Source organism: Grus americana, chromosome 10, assembly GCF_028858705.1.
Source record: "Grus americana isolate bGruAme1 chromosome 10, bGruAme1.mat, whole genome shotgun sequence".
Taxonomy (NCBI): domain Eukaryota; kingdom Metazoa; phylum Chordata; class Aves; order Gruiformes; family Gruidae; genus Grus; species Grus americana.
The window spans coordinates 11715922-11734752 of record NC_072861.1 but is presented as its reverse complement, the minus strand read 5'-3'; the positions used below and the strand labels follow the sequence as shown (position 1 = coordinate 11734752).

The 18831-nt window shown below is 38.5% G+C and overlaps 1 long non-coding RNA gene across 2 annotated transcripts in view; it reads right to left on the bottom strand.

Annotated features, from left to right (window-relative positions):
- The window catches only part of LOC129210939 (uncharacterized), a 447576-nt gene that overhangs the window by 130479 nt on the left and 298266 nt on the right, over nt 1-18831 (bottom strand). For both annotated transcript variants that reach the window (XR_008578673.1, XR_008578674.1), the window contains exon 6: nt 9799-9886. This is a non-coding gene — a long non-coding RNA (uncharacterized LOC129210939). The remainder of the gene's footprint in view (nt 1-9798; nt 9887-18831) is intronic.

Here is an 18831-nt window from a genome sequence, read left to right as displayed (position 1 = left end):
TTCCCCCCACAAACTCTTGTATGGACTTTCATTCAGATGTGAAAAAGCATCAATTCAGTTTTTGCCTAACTCATTACCAAAATGAAATTAAAGTCAGTTTAACTGACATGAAGCTGGATTTACTGAGATTTAATACAATGATAATCACATATTAATTCTGATTCACCTGCCAAATGTATTGGTTTGACCATCTGGGTCTCCATGAAATCCTTGCCCTCTTCTCCAGTTAATGGCGCAGTCCAGCAAATACTGCCAGTGTGATGAGAGGATGAAGCAACATTGGTAGGGGTGTGAAGAACTCCTAGTGCTGGTGCTGCTGCCAAGTCCCATGTTATCAAATCACATGCTCTGAACAAGGCAGCTCTTATGCTTACGTGAGGGAAAGGATGCTGCCTGGATGTAAATGGGAAGGCTGAGGTCCATTCTCATTTCTGCATCTTCACTATGAGATGGGAAGATCTGGGTACTGTCTGGGCAGAGAATTTGCTCCCTTACCTGCTCACTTTGGAGAGAATCTTTCCAGCTCCCTAAGTCTGGCACATGGGGTCAGGGAGAGTAAGAACAGACCTGTAGCACACCAGGATTCGTCTTCAACATTCCATGAATTTTAATAGACTCTGAATAAAAAAAGATTTAATATCATAAATTAAAAGTGCCTCTTCTCATGCTCTAGCTGACTCCAGACTATTAAAATATCTTATATAACTTCTGGCAATGTGTATAATATACAAAATAATTATAATGGCCATAGATAATTTTCTTGTTTTGAATACTAGAAGACAGTGTTCTACTATCACCTGCATTTTCTTAGTGCCTACAATGTAATATGTCATAGTCCAGGTCTAAGAATAGTACACAGCAGGAATTTATTGTGCTAGGTTCTAAACTGATAAACAGTCAGGTTTCTTTATGCAAAGACATTTCAGCTTAAGTCCTCCTATATTTCCTCTCTAAGCAGTAAGTCTCATTCCATCCTTAGAGCAAGCCATCGGGTTTTCATTTCTGCTTCCGGTCTGCTGCGTGAACTTTGTCCCTCCATGCCAAGCCAGGTACACGGACATTGTGATCTCCTTACTGCCATGATCGTGTGGGGCCAACTTTCTGTCAGGTTTGCAAATGGCAAGTGCTTTGCATGGAATTATATGGGATATGGCATCGAGAAATTGCTAGTTCCACAAATGAAGGATGGAATACTACTTCTCAGCCCTCTAGAATTTCTGCAGCAAGAAACATTTATGTCCAGGCTACCAGCAGCACTCACATCTACAGAAACTGAGGAGTTCCAACCATATTTCATAACTATGACGTATCTATTATTTCAGCTTGGAAATTCAGGTTGAAAGGCCGAATCCAACATGAGAAATTCTAGTCAGATGACAGGTCCATCTATAGCTAGAAAATGCACCTTTAAATTGACAGGTCTCTTGTCACCCAAAGAAAGATAAGTAGATCAGAAAAAAGATTCACTGCCTGTAGTGATGAACAGGAGAAAACATCCCCAAGGATGCCTCAATTTTAAGAGTCATTAGGGAGAAGCAAAAAAAGCTCTTTCTCAATCATGCTCTCTCATATTATTTTCCATTCAATGTATGTAAGCTAGCTAAATTCTCCCAGGATTACATTTGTGGCATTACTGAGGGAAGGGATAACAGAAATCACTTGCTGAGGCAGAAGCAGCAACCAACTTCTATTTAAGTCTCATACCCCCTGAAACAGTGATGTTGGGTTTTCTTTCAATATACCTTAAACTGACCAATCTTTGAGATCATAGCCATGGTATGGGACAAAACCACAACTTGAAAAATAATTAGAATCAATGGAGAGATTAGAAGATAAACAGAGTGGAGTTTGCCCTATAAAGAAAAAAAAAAAAAAAAAAATCACACATGCATTTACTCGTGCTTCGGATTTCTCTGGAAGCTCTCACTTAGAAAGAGACAGCTGTGACTTGAACTGGACACCTCTGTGCCCAAGCCCATTGCAGATTATAAAGTGTTTTTCATGGTCTTGTACAATTTGTTCCCTGGAAAAAGAGGAAGAAAGTATATCAAACTAGTCATGATTTGGGAAATTCTAAGGTCTTTCATAGGTTATAACAGGCTGGGGCTCAGCAAAGTCCTTTTACTGCATTTCTTTTCTCAACAAGTTTCTAATGAAGCTAAGCAACCAAAGTAGCTGCAGATTGTGTACCAGAAATACTCCATTTCCTAGCTGATTGCTCCAGAACCTGCTGAGCCTGTGGGTGGACAACTCGTAATAACTGCAATTGTTTGTCTTGTGAACATTCACATCTTCATCATTTTTGATTCTCAGCTGTGCTAATACTTAATAATAGGCATAAAGTGAGTTAAAATGCTACTTCTTCATAGCAAAATGAATAAAATGGGTGGGATTCTAGGTAACCTGTGACAGCACAATGAAATCTCATTTCAGTGTAGGTGGGTAGAGAAACAATAGTGCTAGGGTCAGAACATTGCCTGTTATGAAATACATCCAACTTATTTATATGAAACAATTTAATCCCCTCCTCTCCTATCCCCAAAATAGCTGATGCAAACAAACGTGAATATGAAATAAGATGATGTGATTCTTTGGAGTCATTTCAGGAAATTGCAAATGTTTCTGAAATGAAAAATCCTTGCAAAGTCAATCAGCTGTTACTGGGAGGTCAGCAGGGAGCTGTGCTGTGTCAGCCTATTTGCTCAGTGGTGCCAGGAGATGCAATAATGCACTGATAGACCAGGTTTAATCACAAGGATCTTTATATTAAAACAAAAACACACACACAGAACAAAAACCCAAAGATCACAATTATTTCAGACTTACAACAGTTTTTCTGATGTATTTTCTCATTAGAAATTTAAGCTAAGCAATGATTCCATGGCAGTCCTGTCATTTGTTCTATATTCTGTCATAATCTGCTACCCAAAATTATTGCATTTAAATGCTTGCTCCTGCTCCTCTTGAGATCAATAGAAAATCTACCACTGGCTTCAAGAGGAGGCACTAAATATGCCTTTTGTTTTGTGTGTGCAGTGTATTCAAACTAAACCTATTGGTTTCTAAATTTCAGAAGTTTTCAAATATTGCATGTACTGGAATCCAAATGCAATTTATATGAATAGGAATAGATTCACAATCTATATTCTATCAGGCATACAAAAGGGCTAAGTAATAATTCCAGAAGAAAAAAACCAAAACAAAAACCACCAACAAAACTTTTTGAAAAGCAAAAGAGACAGCACCAATTAAAACAACACGGATGTAGAGACATAAGTACTTAAGAAAAAGAGACAAGAAAAAGTGAAATTAAATGGCATTCGAAAGCAAACAAACTGAACGTAGATAAGATTTGTTGGAAAAGTACCTCTGACTCATCACTGAAAAGGTAACAAATAGACTGCCCCTGACCAATCCTCCACTGCCTAGTTCCCTTTGGTAATCTTGTATGGCAAAATGTTGCCCATCAAAGTGAAAGAATTGCTGGAGCAATTCAGGACATCTATTGATAAAACAAACAAAAAACCCCACAACCCCCTAACATATGCTGAACAATGCACAGAGCACTACAAGAATTAACGCTGATGAGGCAGTCAAATGTAGAAATCCTACCACAGAAGAATTATGTTGCATTTACATGCAGAATCCTTTGAAGCAACAGAGAAACAAGTATTCCTTAATCCTACCCTATCCATAGTTTGTGGAATATAGGAAGAAGCCCCTGGAAGCTAATTAATGTTGGCAGCTAAGCTATTCAAGCCTGATAAAATGAAGACATTTTCCTAAGAAAATATAGCCTAGTAGAGTCAATTTATGTGATAATCTTTCCCCTTCCAAGATATCCCGTGGCATGAATGCCTTTCCGTGCTGATACTGAGCAATGAATAAGCCATACAGCACACGGACAGTATTGTCACTGGGGCAAGGACCACCCACTACTCTCTATTTGTGTAGTGCTTAACAGTACAATTTTATTCTTGTCATCTCAGTCACAGTAAGTGTAATAAATAATGTGATGGAAAATTGGGACTAATGTTCTTGGGAAAGTAGACATTATATAATCCTATATTGACAAAGATAAACTGATCTATATGTTTTTAAAGAGAAATAAATACATCTCCTAGGAAGGATGCTATTAAGATAAGTAGCTTGAAAATTAAGCAGCCTAGATTCTAACCCAGGGAGCAAAATGGTTTAGGTCTAGAAACAGAAGAATAAAAAGATTCAACAGCTGAAACAGCAAGGACTTTGTTCTGTTATTTAAGGGCAAGAATTTACAGTACAAACTGCCTCAAAACCAAGGTAAACTAGAAAGGGGCACTTAGAGCTAAACTTGTGTAATAATTTTACAATATCAGCTTCATAATAAGGACTAGGACATGCAATAACCTGTAGCTCCATAAAACAAAACAGTCCTGTTGGGGAAATGTTACTGTTCCCACCAAACTGATTATCAGAAAAAGTCATAAGAAGGGAGGAAGAAAAAGAATTCCCCAAACAGAAACAAGTCTCCCAGTTTCTCACTGGTTTGTCAGCTTGCATTCCCAGATACCTGCACAGTGGTTAGCGACCAACATCCTACCATTCGGGAACACCCACCTCATCTCTATACTGCAATTTTTCCTCTCAAGTCTCACAATTTCCAAATCTGAGTTCATCGGCAAACCTGACTTGTACCTCATTCCAACCATCAAGTTATATGATGGAACAAATTCGGAACTAGTGAGAGCAAAATAAAAAAAATAAAATTTTGAAAGACGTAACTCAAGGAGCATCTGAAAACTTGATGAAAATATAATGGGAGATGGAAGCTCTTCCCTCTGGTATTTTCACAGCTCTAAGTGAAACTCGGCAGCTTTGGAACATTCAGCTAGCACGCCAAGTTCTTCCAGATATCCCCTGACTGCATTACCGAAGAGAAAAAGGTCAATCCCAACAAAGCTACCATCTAATTATTACTTTTGGAGAAGTTACCTCAATTTCAGAGGAATAGTTTCATGGATGTTGTCATTCATCTCCACACAGCCAGGAATAATTTCTCATAGGAGAGATTATGACATACATAAACTGACCTTTTTTTTGTTTGTTCACTAGATTTGAATTATTTTGTGTGCTTCAAAATTCACCAGAGCAGGAACTTTATGAACAGTGGTCCTTGGAAGCAAACTGCACTTGTAATCATGTTAGATATTTGAAGAGCCAAAGTCATCCAATTCAGGCAAAAGATAATATAGGTGACTTAAACGATGTGCTGTATTTGATAACTGCTTAAGAAAATAAGCAAAAGGTGAAAATAAATTCAAGATGCATATCAGTTTGGAAAAAAATAAAAATAATCAAAACCTGTAATGATATATGGATAAAAAAAGCAAGGTAGAAATAGTAGAGCTCAATTCCTTTACTCAAGACTTACTATAAAAGCTTGGAGCGAAATGAGTATTTCTAGGAAGTAAGCATCTCTCAACATGGTTTAAGGTCTGCTTTATCACCTAAAACAGGATCAAGAATGACTTCAACTGACTGAGCAGCTTTACCTCTTCTGAAAATATCTACTCTCAGACACTTTCTGCATATAGATTCCATTCACTTCAGCATACTTGAAGCTCACAAATAAATAATTTATTTTCTCTTAGCAACGGGTAAGTTCAAAGAGTACCAAGAGAGCAGACAGGTGAGAATAAACAAAACCCTAGCATTTTCCAAGTACATAGGACTGGACCACAGATTTAAAATTCATAGTCATAAAACTGCTGAAAGGCCTGTATGTATGCACTATGTGAAAGGAACAGAATCTGGAGCACAGCCTAGTGTTAACAGCTTCCCCCACCCCATGCAGCATTTTTCATTCTATAGACAACCCCTTGATTAGACAGGTCTCTTTATGCATTTGAGATGAAATTGACTTACTCTTCATGCTCTACCCCAATTCTGATATCTTTTCTTAATATCCTACAAATAAATGTCATCTGTGCTCTGACTTGAAAGCTTTTAAATAAAGACGATTGTCACCTGTGCAACATTTAACTTGTAGTTGCTTCACGTGGTTGCAGAGGAGCAGGCAGGCAGCTGTGATAGGTCTGAAATAGAAGGCAGCAATAAAGATAGAATACATAGTGCCATGCTTGACAGAGGGCAGCAGGAGATTTCCAAGCTGTCCATATTCTGGAAGAATTAATTGTACCTTCTTGTTATCTTCTGAACTTTGGAAATATCACTGAGTACTAAAAAAATCTAGCAAAGACAAAAGACCTCCCACTATTTTTCTTCAGTCTAAACAAAGTAAGAACAACACATTATTTAATGAAAAAAATATTTGAAATGTTATACCTGTGGCAGTGGGAAGAGCGTGGGGGAAGGAGAAAGAAAAATGTTAGTTGCAAGAGTCTGCAATTCAAATCTTCAAAGTCTCTAGCTGCACACCTAAGCAGCTTGATCCTCAGTTCATACAGAAGAGGATCAGTGGCACTGTAAAATTCACCTCTGATAAGAAGCTACTCTGGTTGCTGCACTTTTACAGAAAGACAGTGACAAAATTAAAGATTGAGGAAAATCATAGCCAGGTGCTAGAAGAAGGACGCCAGTGCTGCCTTCTTGCCAGAGAAACACATCTTTCAAACAGGTCTTGCTCAGTTTAGGGGTCCACTCGGAGAGCCTCAGATGCAGCGTAGCATGACAGCACTTCTCTTACTCCTGAACCCATATATCTAGTGAATCCAAAGCTACAGATAAGCAGTGCAAGATGCAGGCACTTCAACTGAGGTGAGAGCAACTGAGTAAGTCTAGCACTTTGTGTACTGGAGGGGGTTGCCTGATACTCTCTTTTAGTATGAGTGCTGACACTATAGTCATTGAAGGCACAATGTCACATCTAACTTGAATATTCTTACTAAAATGATATTTCACACTTTTACTTCTAAAGTGATTTTTACCTAATCTCACTGAAAAGAGGATAAAAAAAAAAATTGTTAGCAACCATTGCAGTGTTTAGTACAGGGGTGGGGTTTTTTTGTTTTTTAAATTTAACGCCCTGAGAAATCAACATGGAATTTGAAGCTATAAACCCAGACAATACATTTGGACATGGAAAGAAAGGAGAAAAAAAAATACTCTGAAATCTGTCATGATAAAGTTTTCCATTCTCAACAAGATTTATCCATTTTAAACCTGCTGATGTTGTGGAGTACAAAGCTAATGCCCAGCAGGGCTGTTGTCAGGGTCAGGAGAGGCTATGACTTTAGGGTGCCTGAAGACCGGGTGGGGTGGGGCAGGGGTGTTGGCAGGAAGTGTGAAAACAGATTAGCAATAAGCAGGTAGGATGAAAATTGCTCATAGAGAAAAACAGCAAAGTAGAGTGAGGAAAACTTTCAAATTAAGAAAAAGACTAGACAGCTTGAATCTGCTACTGCAAATATCCCCCCACCATCTTCCTTGGGAGGGCATCATTTTTACTTTCTGCAGCCAAATCCCGTTACTCAGCAGTTATCATGTTTTGAGCTCTCCCCAGGAGATGGGGGAACAGGCATTTCACGCTATTGGTGCAACCCATTTCTGGGCAGACTTGCCAGCCACTGTGGTTTCTGGGATTCATGCCAGAAGGGATAAGTCTGCTTGTCAGTATAAATCCCATGTATACATAGGCCATAAACTTGTGCCAGCCTAGGGTGTCTTTTTTTGTTTGCCCTTCCATCCCAATTCAATGAAGCTCTCCCATTAGCTAGTGTTTTTTCCTTTGACATTGAATTGTCCTTGGAAACCACAAGGGTTTATAAGTTCAGGGAAAGAAGAAGGAAAATATAGCATGGATTTGAACTGGTTTTGAAGACCCTGTGAAATTCAGCAATGGTTCAGGAGTTTGAAAACCCCCAAACTCCACAGGAATCCCTCTGTCTTACTCAGGATGCAAAACTGACAGAACTGCATTTTATTGGATGCTACCCTCACCTGATGCAATTTTTCTTCCTTAGAATTGTCCAGAGGACTGGGGTGGTGTTTTTTGGTGCCAGAAGCTGGGTTTTGTACTTGCCACCCACACAGAAGAATCTGTTTGCATATGGTATTTATGCCACTTTTGTGTGACATATGTTTGCATGTCTCACTCCCAGAATGGGAAGTCTCAGGCAGTGGGTAGGAGGAGGAACAGCAGGCCAAAGCCGCCTGCTTTTGAGTGGAATAGTTATAAAGCTCCAAATGGTTTAATTTTTGTTTTTCTGAAGAAAAGGATAAACAAGGGCAAAGTGTAAAGAGGGAAGAGGCAGTGGTGAGTAGGAGGACTTAATGTATATATGTCTGTGTGTGCATGTGTGTATGTATACATATGCATATATATACACACACTCTCATCTTATGATTAAGAGGCCAGTCTCAAGAACCCAAGATTTCTCCAACTCCTAAACGTTACAGAGGTATAAAAGAAAAAAAATATATCCAAACAAAGCAACAGCAATTGCACTAGAAACAGTTCAAAGCCAGATTCACTGCTGACTGCAGTAAACTCACAGAAGCAGCTTTCTGAGAGCCATTTTAATTGCACCAACTTTTTCTTTTATTCCAATCCAATGGCAGGGTTGAATAAATAGATTAAAAAAAAATTCTTCACCAAAAAAATGATCAGCCTTTCCCCCCCCCCCGAAAAAAAAAAAAAACAGACAACCCACCCAAGAAACAGTTAAACAACTATTTTTGAGTTGTTTCAAGTAAATGCAGCTTTGGCCATTTCATTCCAGTTGTTAAAAGAAAATTTAAGTGTTATTGAAGGTGTTTTACAAAATGCACCCCCCTCTCTGAGCACTTCTGGCACAGAGCCCAATGGCATAAGCACATACAACATACACATTTAATGTTACTACTCTGAATCAGTCTTCCACCACAACTATTCATATTGGTAAGGCTAGATAGTGTGTTTACAGCAGTGACTGGACGATCACTTTATTCCCCACACCATCCAAATCTAAAGGAAACTCATGATATTTACAGACCTCTCCCTTGATCTTTTTGTGCCTTACATTGCCACTTATGCTATACTGATAACTGCATTTCATAGGAGAGCTGCAATGATAAATAGCTGAGTTACTGCTATGCCCAAGAAACTGATGTGGTGGGTCACATTAGTTCTGAAGATATATCACACATTCATGTTTCACTAGACCTGCAATAACAACAGTGTTTGAAGTCCTTTCATAATTGGAATTGCCCTCTGTTGGGGTTCTTTTCATATGTTAATCAAATTCTGTACTACAAGATTTTCTCAAAATATCCACTGTCTTAAAGACAACAGAGTTTTTGGGTTTTTTTAGTAAATTACACATTTTGATGTTCTTTTCAACAGAAATAAAGGGCATTCATTTAAATTCACCCAAAATTACCATCAAAAAATGGAAGCTTGTGAACTTGAAGCATTAACTATGCAGCAAAACTCTTCCTACTCTTGCTATTTAACTACCTATCAGTGCAAAGACATGTAGGAAAGAGGTGGGTAAATTAAAGGTTTGAGAAAGACTACTAAGGAGAACTTGGAACCAAATTCTTCAAACTTTACTCTGTCAAACTCTTAGCAAACAGCAATTACACTCATGTAAGGAAGGCAGGGGAAAGGGGATTGTGAAGGGTACAAGGCACAAGACTAATCAGGAAGTAAGAACATATAATGAAAATTTTCTATGGCAGGGAACACCGTTGCTGAAAGCGGAAATACAACCGCATTCAGTGTCTTGAGGTCAGCATTGAAAAGCCTCAAAGAACATATTTACAAGAGCAGAAAGGTTTCTGTTGCAAATCAGATGTACTGGAAAAGCTTCCTACCATCTCCTTGCAAATCATCAGCAAGGCTGTAGGGCAGCAGCAGAGGAGAAGCAATCAAGTTCTTGGTATGTGTCAGCGATAGGAATATCTGTGGAGAGAGTGGATAGCCATTATTTCCTTCCCAGCCACCTGCACCATGAGTGTCAGAGAAGCATGTGATGGGCCAGACCCATAGAAGAGCTGTCTATCACTTGCCACAACCTAATATTTCAGAAACATTTGGAAGGGTAAAGCATCCAGTGGGGACTGTCTAGGAATTGATAAGGAGTAAATGCCATTCCAGCTCAGTTCTTCCTTTGCAAAATATTTAATCTAGGATGTTTCTGTGGCTGATCTGTGCCACTTGTGTCAAGATAGCATTACTCATTAAAGCTTTACCCACCATTGTCCCCACAGGTCTTTTACATGCAGACTCTATCTCTGTGAAGGGGAAAGTGCAGAATTTCAGAGCAAGGCCAGAGTACACATTTATGTGGTGCCTGGCATCCACATAAGTGAAAAAACTGAGGATGGTGATACTGAAGAAAAAAGGAAGAATGACATTGGGAGACATGAGAATTAATTTCAAAAGGGAGGAGGACAGAACAGTTACACCTGGTTCACGATGTAGATGCCAAATTACAGCAGCCCAGTGGAGAACCTGTTTACTTAATAAGCTTCATCCATCATTTCTCCCCCTACTCACCTCTCTGCTTCTTAATGTCTCCAAATCCTTCTATTCAGGGATTCTTTCTCTCCCATTTCCTTTCTTCTACATGCTTAAAATCCTCTCTCTGTATTTTTTTTATCCTCTTTCTCACCTTAACTTTGACCATTTTGTACTATAGCTTTTTCATGGCAATCAGATAAGCAGAGGAAGATGATATTGTTTTGAGTGTTTTGTTCACCAGAGCATCTTCCAGCAAACTACAGTTCCATGGACTGGCTAGTGAAGTCTGTGATCTTTAGTAAAATAGCAAAAGTTATTCTACTGCTCCACAGATCATGGATAGGAGAACATCTCAGATGTTTTTTTACCAATGTCTTACATCAATACCTTTTCTAGTTTAAAATCTATTCAATGATTTTTTTTTTCTCCTATCCAGCTGTAGTAAGATTAGGTTTGTGCCATTATCATTCTCAGATTTGCATGCTCTCCATTTGCAAATGAGCATTTCAAATGAGTGGGAGGTATGTTAGGTAGGGTGAGGACAATATCTTCCTTTCTATTCAAGAGCTTGCCAACAGAAACATATGTAGGCTGGGCTGATTCCAAAAGTCTCTCGAGCATATGGAACACCAGTTTACGCTGCACTCAGACCTCCCGCTCGATTTGGTATGTTGGCAGAGCTCCCACCACAAGCACCTTGTTTCTCAGTCAAAATTATTTCTGCCATTATGGCTATTAGTCAAAGCAGCCATAATTCACATGCAATACCAGGAACATTTTTTTTTTTTCTATGATTAGTGATGCAGGGAGATGTCTGATAGACATCAGAGATTAAATTACAAAGTATAGCGAAGATGTGTTGCCTCTACTTTTGATTCTATGATGATGCTGACAACATTAACTTCAACTTTGTTGGCATAAGTGAATCCAAGAGGCAAGCACAGGCATGAAGCTCGCTCTAGGCGGGTGCTGGAACTTTGGAAGCAAACTACAATGTGATCTATCTCAAAGCTTTTAATAAATTAAGCTAAACTGTTCTCAATGACACCAAACTTGGAAAAGGACAAGGCACAATTGGCAGATTGGCACATTCTCCAATTTGTCTGAAACTGCCATCCAGCATTTAATCTGGAGTCTGTATGTTACATGTGCTGAAGTGACCTTGAAGTGACTCAGTTTTCCTTAGGGTAATAGATATGAATGAGCCAATGCTAGGGTGTGAGGTGGGGGCGTTCATACCTGAACCTGATTTTTCTGATTGGCTTTTTTCTCTATGACTGTTCACTCTCTTTTGATGGCTCTTGAAATGTAAAGTGTAGAAAAATATTACTCCAGGGTAGAATTTCATCCCACAATTTCATCTCTGCACAGTGAAGTCCCTATCTACAGTTACTGCAAATGAGCATTCCCACATGAAATCAGATAGTGTTGATGTACTCCAATTGAGAATCTGCAGCAGTCTGCATCACACAGTTCCATATACTGAAGAATAGCCCATTAGATTTAAAGAATGAATATCTTTAAAGAATCAAGGTAGCATCATTTGCACTTATGATTCTTTCCTATGAATTCTTCATATTGTAGCCTGCTGTGGTTCAGGAAGGGCATCACCTCAGTATATTCTGGGCTGGTACTGCTATTATAGTCTCCTTTTGTGTTACAGAAAGTATCCTAGGAGTTTGTTTTTTGAAAAACTGAAACTGTTTTCAAAGCGCAGGTTATGAGTAGGATATGCTGAGGAAAGCCATCTTTCCCAAGATTTCAGATTATGCCCTCTCCACCTTCCAAAGATTGTGGATATGTTTGATATTGGTTCCTGTTTTTCTATAATCTCTGGTTTTGCAGGTTTTTCCCATGGTTGTCTTTATTTTGCCCTCTTCTGGTACTCCAAAAACAGCAGTCCTGAGCTTCTATCTCTTTTTCTTTCAATTATTCCAATACAGAAGGTGCAAATAGCAAAGGTTATGTTTTCTGGATTGAGGGAAACTATCAGACTGCTTTGGCCATATGCTTTGGTCTCATGGCCATAAAAAGCTGGTAGGCGAAAATCAATCTACATGAAAATACTTCAGATTGAAATAACTTGGATTTTCGTATAAGTAACACTGCAGCATGGCTTTTCCTTAGCTCTTTTTTTCCAGTCTAGTTTCACCGTTACCCTCTGTCACATGAAAAATACTGTGTGTTTTACTACTATCTTTTTCCTTTCCTTAATTACATTGAAAATCCTGAGAATGCACATGTCCAACTTTGCCTTCTCTTACATTCTCTGTCTCTCTTTTAAAAAAAAAAAATCCCAAGTACAAAAGGTTTCAGAAGTTCATGAATAAAATAGCATTTTGTATTCACAAAGCTCTGCTCCTAAGAGGTTTACAAGATCTTTCAAAAACATTAATGAATTAAGACTTATTATAATACTGTGAGTGGTGAAGTGTGATCCAGTCCTTCAGTTAGGAGATAACAGCTTGAAGAAATAGCTCACTATATTTTCCTATGTCTCTTTGGGCAAATCATTTAGTACCAGGCCCATAAAGATATGAAGGCAATTAATTCCCCATTGAAGCATATGGTAAGTTAGACACCAAAACAGAAGCTCAGTGTTTAAAAGACCTCTGCGGATCTTAGACAGTTCATGTGTAAAAGGCAAACATCCAGAAGTTGTGGGCAATGGGAACAAATACACAAATAAATGAATAAGAGACATTCACAACCTAGGGCACATGTAGCTTCCCACTACCAGAAGCAAAGAACAGAATCATATCCCGTTCAGAGAAGGCGGTAAGCAAAGCCAAGAGAATCAAGTGTCTTGCCATTACAATTGAGGTTTGGAAAGTCCATTGCTTTGGAAAACACAGTAGTCTCCTACTTCTTTATCAGGTGCTTGTAAGATGTGCATAATACCTCCACAATTAATGATCTCTTTTCTAGATTTCTTCTCCTCAGTAAAATATGCTCTTTTAAAATTCATTATATACCAACCAACTGCATGCATTTGCCATTTAGAAGTGTCAACACAAAAAAACAAAAGTGGAAAAATGACTACATACCCCTCTGGTCTTTCACCCAAACAGAATACCACTACTCAAAGACATTCCAGCTAACTGTTTCTACAGCAGAAATTCTTCTCAGTCAGGTAAAGTAAGCCAGGAATTAAGTGTTATACAGCCATACATGCCACCAACACCATAATGCTTAAGTGGCTGCAAAAAGAAAGGGGCAGGCAGGGTGGGGGACCAGTAAAAGGAGAAAGAATTCTTATTCAGGCTCGATGGAATAATGTGCAGAATCTAGGGCAAGTAGACAATTTTATTACATTTTCCTTTTTCATTATAATTGCCATTTCTGAAAGTGGGCTGTGCTTGCTGGTCTCCAAGCTCCTATCGGTGAGACATCTACAAACTAAGGAAAATAGGCAACATATCCAATACGAACAAAAGAAAATGAGCAGAAAATTGAAATGCCAAGGCTGTGTGGGCAGCCTGTTTTGGTTGATGAGGATGAGAAGATGGTTTGTTTGAAATATTTTCTTTTGCTTCGTTACAACAAGATTTGTTCCATACGTGTCCAATTGGAACTTTAACAAACACCCACCCACCTCCCAATTAGCTTATTCTCTCTTTATCTGTTGTATTTTATGTTAAGGATGCGAGCACAATCAATACAGCTTGTGATGAGGTAGTAGAAGGCATGTTTAAAAGCTGTTCTTATTACTGGATCTTGTGCACTACAGACAAGGACAATACAGGTGACACAAGACTGCTGCATTAGTTACATACCTGCACCAGTTTTATCTAGACAGTTTATATATAAAGCACAAGGCACCTCTGAGTCTGCAGTCCTCTTGTTTTACATTAGTCTTGCATTTTGCTCTATTAGCAACCTAGCCTTTTTACTTAACACCATACAATATGTTTTCAGAATGCTGAAGTTAAAGCTTGAAGTTGCGTGAAAATCTCTATCTCATGTTCCCATTCACACCTCCAAACACACATACCCCTAGTTGCTAGAATTGGCACGATTCACCACAGAGTTATTAGCCCTCTAGAGAAGGAGAAAGTGGAAATTGTCTTTGCTGGCAGCTTCACGTCCAAGGATTTGGCCACAGCAGAAATGTATACAAATGTTAACTCATCTGGCCTGCTGCCCCAACCAACAGCAGTTCCTCTGACTGAAAAGGTGGTTTCTTTGAAGTCACAGCAAAGCAAAGTCTGGCTCTGTATTGCCAAGGCACTACTAAAAAACTTTAGAAAACACTGCCATTTAAATTCCTCTGTTCTTTAAGAGCTAAGAAATAAAAATACAAACCCACTCTATAACAGTATGTAATAATAAGCTACAACAATATTTGTATAGTGATTTGCACAGTATTAGACAAATACTTTGATTTTCCAAGTGCCAACAACTATGTTGCAGCCTCATTATGTAAAGGCTTTCTGGGCCTTTTCTTGTTCCATAGCATGGGGGTTTTGGGGTTTTTTTTTGTTTGGTTGGTTGGTGTTTTTGTTCCATGTTTGTACAGTTCTTAGCACAGTGGGATCTAGCTGAGTAACAAGGGCTTGCAGGTGCTACTGCAGTACAAATAGTAAGTAATGATAAAGTGCATACACAGATTAGATTTATTGAACTTGTAAATATAGTCTGTTCTGTACAGACTGTTCTGTACCAGAGCTAACTTGGGAGTCAATATCTGAAGAGTAGTCCCACTGGAGCTTCTATATTTTATCTATTAGAGCATCTTATACTTCAGCTGTGAACAGTGCTTCATGGGAGAAAACACTCAAATAAATTCAAACTTTTGATTTTTTTTTTAACTATCACATTATAATTGCCGTAATGTTTCCCGGTGCCTGCCATTTTGCACTCTAATGATAGTTCTCAAGTGATCAAAGGCACAAAGCTAAGTACACCCTCTGGGGAAAGGAATGTGTGTCTCAGCTTCCTGCACTGCACCTTTTAGTCCACTGTTGTCTTTTATTATTGAAATCAGCCATTAGAACAGTCTGTGGTGCTCTGAACATCATCTCACACAGTGGCATGGGGTTTCTTTTTTTTTTTTTAATGTTCAAAAAAAGTGAGTAAAAATTTACTTACAAAATGAAAAGGCTGCAACTCCCATCTTCCTAAGAGATGCTTGTGTGGATGCATGCATTTCCACCTACTTTCAAACCACAATTGAGTAGCTTTCCTACAGCTTCATAAAACAGGTGTACACTGCATGTGCGTGCAAGAACGCGTGGGCATGTTTGCATGTACATGTGTTGTGTTGATATAAAAACAAGGAATGGAAAGCAAAAAACATGCAGTAGCAAAGTGCTACGCTTAGCATGGTCATCATATTGTATGCAATTGTCACTGGATGACTCCCTATCATTTTAGTACTCTGCAAAGTGACATTGACAACTAATGATATTAAGATGAACTCCTCCTCGCTCTCTGCAGCCGATTCACACAGAGAAGACAGTCCAGCTCATCAAGACGTGTGAAGCTGTCAGGGTAAAGCACAGACCTAGTTCACAATATGCACAGATCAATGTAGTTTCATCCATTTTAAGTGAGATGCACAAGATCACTCCAGAGAAGTACACCCTGGACCTGTCTCTCCTACCATTTAACCAATAAGCCCTAGCTGAAATCTATCCTAATTGGGCTTACACACTATTTTTACAGTTTAGCCCCAGCTTGATATTTCATTCTGGAAGGGGAGAAACCTAAACAACAATCTCATGGAAATCTATATGGCAGCAAACATATTGGGCCTCAGGTAACTGGGGAACTCTATCAAAAGGAGACAAAAAAACCCAACCCACACACCCGCAACCAAAAAAAAAAGCCCTAAAAAGCACATCTGGACTTAAAAAAAAAAAAAGCAGCCCCACATCATCACCATTCTTTACAGGTTAGGAAGGGCTCACTGTAGATGTTATTTCATACAGACATAGTCTATTTTATTCTGACTAATCCTTTGAAAATTCTGAGCTGTGACAGTTATGCAAATATATTTCTCATAGTCCATTAAAAAAGAGCCGAATGAGGTCAGTCTTAAAACACTAATTATTTTCTCCTGTGGAAACTGGGGAATAGCTGAACAACAGCCTATTATACAACACCCTAACACTAGCAAAGGTTCATGATGAAACTGCAAATATAATTTCTAGTTTTAGTATGTCTTCATTTGTCAAACTGATCGCAAAAGTCAATAAATCAGAAAAGCTAGTAGAATCTCTGTAAATATAAACTAAAAGCTGTAGCGCCTTCGGCCCCAGGCACTTTGCATTACCAGAATTCCTAACAATAAATACAGGGTGTGACAGCATCAGTGAGCTTTGTAGCTTCCCTATGGACACTGGTATGGCAATATGTAACACGAAGACATTATTCAGCACCTGTGAGAAGAATTATTAGCTCAAAGGAAAGACTAGAAAAAATTAGACCAAAATGCACTTAAACAGGATTAGGTAAGGGAGAGAACCCAGGGCACTTTGCAATCAAAGGCTTGTAAGCTTCATTAATCACAAGGGCAGAAATGCACAGCAGAAGATGAATTGTTCATGAAACCAAAACTTGGCCAAAATGTTAAATAATATATAACTATAGCACACTCAATACCAAACCAGCACAAGATGCATATGATTCTATAGGCTATTTGCAAGAAGATAAAAGAAAACGATGTCCCACTGGAGACTTGGGAAAATTAACGAGACTGTTGAGTATTCTCATAGCTGAGAAAGGTGGGGTTTTTTCTTATTTTACAAGATGGATTGCAAGTGTGCTCAAGCAAAACGTACAGTCATTTTTGTATTATGCAGACTTAAATCCATTGGTGTAAGATGTAAAGAGATAAGCCAGGTTGTAGCCATGAACCTCCAATCAAAATAGGACAATGTATTTGAGCACTTGCACATTTCCACATTATAAATCTCCACAGTATTTCACTGCAGGTCTTTGCTGTTGTTTTCTCTGTTGTATTTCTGTGTGATTCATTATAAAACCAATAAACTACCCAAACAAACCAAAAAAATATAAAAGCAATTTTCTTTAGTTTGTGTTGTTTCACAGCAGCTTACAACTATCATTGCTTTTCTACCAATTTTTTCCTTTTCCCTTCAACAGCTATGCCCCCACCTCTTTTTCAGTGGGACTTTCAATTAAATTGAAATCAGCTGGGCTTCTTGTTCTTCTGGTTGCTTCCTTGTTTAGGTATCACCATTGGCAACACTTCTAAAACAACTTTGGAAGCAGAGTTTCTTCAGTTTGTAAATATCTTATGTTAATGTAGTCTTTGTGAGTGATGCTTTGAGGTTGCTAAAGGACTTTAGGCATAGAAACAACAGATACAATAAAAGCAACAATAATATAGCTCCCCCCTCCACATCCTTATCTTACCGATATACCTCACACCTGAGCTAAGAGGTTCCTTTTCTATAGTATATTGAACACTTCACTAGCAAAGGCCAGCAAGGGTGCCAAGTGTTACATGGAAAAATTGACTGATACTCCAAAACCTCATTTCACTTAAACCATTCAGAAACAATCAACTGATAACAACCTTCAGTCATTACTGTTCTTGTTCCAGAGTTGAATAAGCAGCTGCTTCAAATCAGACACTAAATCCACTTTCTAGTCAACAGATCAATTTGAGGTCCTCTACTGAAAGTGCACAGGATTAAGACACACCATACATAGTCAGCATTTGCTAGAAGATATTCAAAATAGTAATTCTAGAGAAGACTGCTTTACAAGATGAAGCCTTAAAAACACAATAACAAAACATCGCTATTTACCTCCTGTAAAAGGTACACAGATAATTATAACTCATTCATTAGTTGGTACCTGGTATGCCATGTATTTACAGGAATACCATGTGAGAAGGAATCAACTTTTGCCCCAAACATAGAAAATTTCACAGCGAGAGCCAAAAAGTCTTACCAAAAAGGAGCAACAGTGTTGAAACCAGCTTTGTAACAACCCTTTGAGAACTGCAGCTGCTTGTCTCTGCCAAATTTAAAGGCACAACCCACAAAAAGGCATGCTGGGTAAATTATATCAGTTCTGTTAATGATTCCAATTATATCAAGGATGGATCCTATAGTGAGGAATTTCACTTTTAGACAGCTTTTTTAATGCAAGTGTTCATTTTTTGGGACTAAGGATTTAAACAAATTGCTTTACTATTAGGAACTTTTAAAATTCTGTTCCTGTCCCAAGAGTGAAGCTGCAAATTAGCCACTGCTAAAACTCCAGACTTGCCTCTGGCTACCTCCTGATGGATGTAAATTTATTACAAGACCTAGTAAATTACAGCCTCTTTGAGTATCTGTAAACAAGATCTTTTTTAGTGGCCTAATTGCTCAATAAGGACTGGAGGAAAAGGATTAACCCTGCCG